Below are 6,697 nucleotides of genomic sequence, written 5' to 3' on the forward strand. Positions count from 1 at the left end.
CTACAAAAAATTTGTTCATTTCAAGAAAAAGGATCGGTAAGTGAATACACCCACAAATGGGAAGTATTAGCTACAAGAAAAAGAGGATTTATGGATGAATAATAGATAAAAATGTATAAATGTGGACTTAAGAAGTATATCCGGGCAAAATTGAAATTATACAAACCTAAAACTATCAAAGAAGCTAGACATGTTGCAAAGATTATTGAGCAAAAACATAAGTTCAGAATGTCATCATTCAAGGAAGATGAAGACCAACAACAATACTCAAGAAAAAAAGAAACAAACAAATGTGGGTCTTGTGGAGACAAATGGACATCAGGACATGAAGTTGAGAAAGAATCACTCTTCAAATAATGAGTCAGAGAAAAGAATAAAAAAGAAAAATAATTGTGGCAAGTGAAGATAAAATTGGGTGCCAGGACATAAATGTGAAGACACATCCTTACGCTACTGTAAAATAGTAGATGGGAAGCAATTTGAAGTACAAGAACGTGATGAAGAGATTGTTGTCACACAAAATGAAGATTCAGATTCCGAGGAACCATCATTAGATGCAATCTCATGTGTCCAACAAAATCAAGATGAAGAAAGCAATTGTTCAAAAGATCAAGAACACCAAGCAATTGCAAACAACGTTCCACCACATCTTCAAAAGAAGAGAAACGAGTCTCTAAGAAGGAGAATTAAGCTTACGATACCACCAACAAACATGATGAGGAGATTACGCCCTAAAACACTAAAGCTTAAAGGACCCATAAGAGGCAGAAATGTCAATATACTTGTAGATTCTAGTAGTACTCACAATTGTATAAACAATGATCTTGGTAAACAACTTGATCTTTGTATATGCCCAATCAAGGACCTGACCATGTCTGTCGATATTGGGTAAATGTTCAAAGAAATAGGATAATTCCATAAGGTTTCAATCCATATACAAGAACTAGAGCTACAAACATATATATTTGCCCTACCACTCAAAGAAATGGATGTAATTCTAGGTGCAGAATGGTTAATACAACTAGGAAGCTATACTACAAACCTTGAAGAACAATTCATGGAGTTTAACTGGCAAGGACGACATTATAAATTATATGGTGTTAACACTCCCAGCTTCAAGGAAGGTACAAATACTCATGAAGACTTCGCCAATCAACACAAAGATGCCACTCCATAGCAACATGTTCAACTAGAGGAACCCCTTCTGGTTATGCTTTGAGGACAAAGCATCTCTAAAGGGGGTGGCAATGTTATGAATAAATAATCCATAAAAAAATAAAAATAAATAAATAAATAAAAATGTAATAATGTAATAGTAATTATTTATTTATTTATTTAATTAACATTAATAAAAAATAATTATGTAAATGAAAAGTCAAAAGGTGACCAATCAACCTTGTGGCCAGTCAATGCCTATTTAGGCACATCGTATGATGGGATGTAACTCACCATTTAATTTTTTATAAAAAAAATACAAATTACTTATTACACTTACACTCGTAATCTACACAACTACACTTGTGTATTGGCATTTCTTCTCTACAACGACAAGTAGTATGATCTGGCATTAGTTTCAAGCACTTTCAATTATGAGTATTTTCTTGATCCCATGGATCATTCCTTCCCACTGGAAGCTTTTGGACCACCAAAAGGTTATTTTCAGTCAGCAAGTAGGTGAGGGTACAAATCCCTCACCCTTCCAATCTCAATCCACCTGGCCTTACTTGGATTAGTTCCCTTGAGCCCCACACGAAGGTACTCCACATTGCCTCTGTGTGAAGTCCTTATCCTCCTATCAAGAATAATATCTTGCTGCAATTCTTCTAAGTATTCAAGAGAGAAATCTTCTATTGTTGGAATCTGAACATTCTCTCCTTGATCTTCAATCATAGGAGGCTCATATAATCTCAAGTTTTCCACATTTACAACAACATAAATTTGCATGTATGGTGGTAAATCTAATCGGAAGGCATTATTACCAATCTTCTCCAAGATTTTAAAAGGACCATATCTAATTGGTTTGAGCTTTTTACCTTCACCTTGGAGCCTTTCCTTGCTTATATAAATCCAAACTTGATCTCCCACCTGGAAGTTGTGGTCAACATGATGCTTATCATGTCTCACCTTGTACTTGGCTTGACTCTTCTCCAACTTTTCTTGTACCATCTGATGCACCAACTAAATCTATTCAATGAAGCGCTTGGCCTTATCTATATCATTGTGTCCATCCACCACAACATCTTTACCAAAGATAAAATCTAAGGGAGATTTTGGTAAATATCCCAAACATGCTTCGAATGGAGATGTCTGAGTCAAGAATGCTTGGCTCTATTGTAGGCATGCTAGATGTAATGTAAGTGTTCATCCCAAAGCTTAGGATGCTTGTTGTAGTATCCACAAAGGAGATGTACTATTGTTCTATTCACCACTTTTGTCTGGCCATCAGTTTGTGGATGAAATGTTGTGCTCTTCTTCAACTTGGTGTCCATGAGTTCCCATAAACTTGACCAAAATTTCCCGACAAATTGAGAATCTTGATTAGAAATAATAGAAGTGGGTAACCCAAAGTGTACCCATACATTTTGGAAGAACATATGTGCAGCCTGTTCAGCTATAACTTGCTTCTTACAAGGCATTAAAACACACATTTTGCTGAAATGATCCACAACAACATATAGATAATCTTGACCTTTCCTAGACATAGGTAGTCCTCCTATAAAATCTATAGAAGTACTTTCCCAAGGATGAGAAGGAATAGGAAGCGGAGTATACAAACCCAACTTTCTATTTCTAGGCTTTCTAATAGCACACATGGTACATCCTCTTACATATCTTGAAACACTTTCATTCATGTGAGGACAATAACAATACCTTTATAATTGTGCAATTTTTTTTCCTACACCAAAGTGGCCAACAATAAGAGAAATATGAGCTTCCCTTATGATGTTGACTCTTTCACCTCATGGAGTACATAAATTTCCAAGATTATACAACAATTTATCATGAACATGATAATCTGGCTATTTAACATGATTTCCTTGACACAAAGTTGCATAAACATATTTGAAATCTTCAACTTTAGCATAATGTTCAACATAGCTCTCATGCATGATTGAATTATTCTTAAGAATGATAGATGCACTAACAATAGGCTTTGATAACATATCAACAACTTTGTTGTATATACCTTTCTTATACCTTACTACCAAATGGAACTGTTGTAGAAACCCCATCCATCTGAAATGTCTAGCTTGTTGTAGCTTGGTTTACGATTGTAAATATTGGAAAGGTTGATGGTTAGTATGAATAATCATTTCCTTACCCATCAAATAATGCTTCCATTTCTTTACACTTTGTACCAAAGCATACAACTCTTTATCATTAGTTTGATAGTTAATTACTACATTGGTAAATATTTCAGAATGATAACAAATAGGCTTACCATGGTGCATCAAAATTGTTCCCATGGCATAATCACTTGCATTGGTTTGAATCTCAAATGATTGCTTAAGATCTGGAAGTGCAAGGACTAGTGTTGTACTGATTTTCTCTTTCAATGTATCGAAGGCTTTTTGTTGCTTGCCTCCCCACTGAAAAACATGTTTCACACTTGTCAAAGCATGTAGTGGAGTTGCAATAGATGAGAAGTTAGCAATGAATTTCTCCAGTATTGGGCTACTTCAAAAAAGATCCTAATCTCTGTTACATTATTGGGCTTAGGCCAATTCACAATGACTTCAACCTTTGAGGGATCAATATTTAATTCACCCCCTCCAACAATATGACCCAAATAAACTAAAGAGGTTTTCCCAAATTCACACTTAGACATATTCAAATACAATTTCTCTTTCTTTAAGACATTTAAAACTTGCTTAACATGCTTGACATGCTCTTCACAAGTCTTACTGAAAATCAGAATATCATCTAAGTAGACTATGACAAAATCATCAAGGAATGGTCTCAACACATCATTCATAACTCTCATGAATGTTGCAGGTGCATTACAAAGCCCAAATGGCATAACTAACCATTCAAACAAACCTTGTTTTGTCTTGAAAGCAATCTTCCAAATATCACCTTCAGCAATCCTAATCTGATGATAACCACTTCTCAAATCCAACTTAGTGAAATAAACAACATCCTTCAATTGGTCTAGCAAATCATCAATACGAGGAAGAGGATAGCGATTCTTTACTGTGATTTTGTTCAAAGCTCTAAAATCCACACACATGTACCATGTACCATCCTTCTTTGGAACCAAGACAATAGGAGACCCACAAGGAGATGTGCTAGGCCTAATGACCCCTTTGTCAAGTAGTTCTTGAATTTTCTTCTTGATCTCTGCATTCTCCAAAACTAACATTCTGTACATGCCAATGTTTGGAAGAGGTGCATCCTACTGCAATTGAATCTCATGTTGGATTCCTCTTTTAGGAGGCAACCCTTCAGGTTCTTGAAACATCTTATCATATGTGTTAACAACTTCAACCAAATCATGCTTGAGTTTTTCATCACATCCTTGGAAAGCTTCAGATTCAACAATATATTTGGGTTTGATCATCAACAATACAAAATTCTTACTAGCATTTACAAGCCTTTTCATTTGACCAACACTTACAAGAGACAAGTTCATCTTCTTGCGATGTGCTCTAACAATATACTCAATTCCATCTTTAAAAATATGATATTTGTTCTCATGATGATAGAATATGGATTTTCGATCATACAAGTATGGACTCCCTAAAACAATTCCACATATGTCAAGTGGTACAACATCAAGCTCTACCTCATCAATAAAGTTTGTAGTGATGGCGAATTTAAGTTTACATTTTCTTGTCACTTGCAATTTGGCATTGTCACATACCCAACCCAAAGGGTAAGGTTTAGGATGAGGTGTAGTTTCTAAGTTTAGTTTCTTGACAATAGCTTCAGAAATAAGGTTAACTTGGGATCCACTATCAAACAAGGTATCAACTTTGGTATGTTTTGTAATGACCCTAATATGGAAAATCTCAATTCTTTCTTTATCATTTTGAGGCTTAATAGGCTTATTATAAGAATTGGTACTTTCAATAGAAGTTTTACCTTTCATTCCCATGGTTGTGATTTCGGTCTCATCAGCTGAGTTAGATCCTAGATCATGTTGAGTTTTTGCAGCAGTCTTTTGTTTCCCCTTGTTGTCAAACTTCTTTGGTATCATTTCTGGATGTAGTTTCCAGCAGTGATCTTCATCATGGCCTTCTTTTGAACAATTTTTGCATGTGAGTTTCTCTCCCTCTTTCTTGACTGTAGCATTCTTTTTTCCTTTGCCTTTAAACTTCCCCTTTCCTTTGTCTCTAGATTTGAATGGCTTCTTGCTAGTCTCTTGAGGAACATTCTTCCCTCTTACTTCTAAATGAGTTTCCTGAACACATACTTCATCTAGATTGGTAGGATTAAACATAAGCATTGTATGTCTCAAATAACTATGTAATCCACCTATGTATTTAAGGAGAGTGTCTTGTGAAGAAAAATCTACACCCAAGATTAAAGCTCTTCTTATAAATTCTTATGTGTAACTTTGAATACTTTGACCTTTAGCTTGTCTAAAAAATTTCCAACCCATAATTTCTTTTTGCATGTAAGCTAATGGATAAAATTGCATTCTTAATGCAGCTACAAAATCATTCCAAGAAGATATAATTTTACCATATGGGTCTCATACTTATCTAAGATTCGTAAAGAAGAATTGATGCATTATCACAATAGTTGCATTGTCATATATTAGGTCATATATTCATTGTTCATTAATTTTCTAATCAAAACATGATGAGAGCCATATATCAAATTTGTCATAAAACATACTCATAACCAACATATAACGAACATAAATGACAAGGATATAACAACCATAAAAACCACACATGAACAATTAAATTTACACATGAAATACCAAAGGAGAAGAAACAAGTCAAGGACTTCCACGAACCACCCGACCATAGATTGGGCTGAACCAAATCTTTCTTTCATCCAATCACCCTCGTGACATATTCCGAGCATGAATGTGGGATCTCAAGAAACAAATCAAACAAAACCAAATCAGCGATTCCAAAGGACAAACCACCTCAACCCTCAACCAATGATTCCACCTCACAATCAAACGTCACTAACCATCACCAGATTGATCTCTACCTAATTTTTCTAGGGGGCAGAGTGTTTGTTCCAACCAAGGCTTCCAGGACTAGTAACTCAATCCATAATTGTTATCAAGCTCCAGAGCATTTTTCCAACTAGGGCTTCCAGGACTAGTAACTCAACCCATAATTGTTGCCGGGCTCCAGAGCGTTTGTCCAACTAGGGCTTCCTGGACTAGTAACTCAACCCACCAAGGGCTCTAAAGCAGTTGTCCAACCATGGCTTCCAAGACTAGTAACTCAACCCAAGTTGTTGCAAGGCTTCTAGAGCATTTGTCCAACCAAAGCTCCCAAAACTAGTACTCAACCCACAACTGTAAGGAACATGAGAACCAAAAAAAAAACAAAAGGAAAAAACCCACAACACCATGACTATCCAGGAAATGGAAAGGCTAGGAGAAACCATTGTCAATCCAAGCAATCTTCCATGCCAATTACATATCATAACCAATAAACCACATGCATGTGCCACGCATGCCAAAACTAGCAAGGAAATCATACATGAAACTTAGTACTTGCAAGTG

This window comes from Pinus tabuliformis, chromosome 7 (genome assembly GCF_031772625.1).
Source record: "Pinus tabuliformis cultivar Carrire ecotype Pingquan chromosome 7, CPIR1, whole genome shotgun sequence".
Lineage (NCBI taxonomy): Eukaryota > Viridiplantae > Streptophyta > Pinopsida > Pinales > Pinaceae > Pinus > Pinus tabuliformis.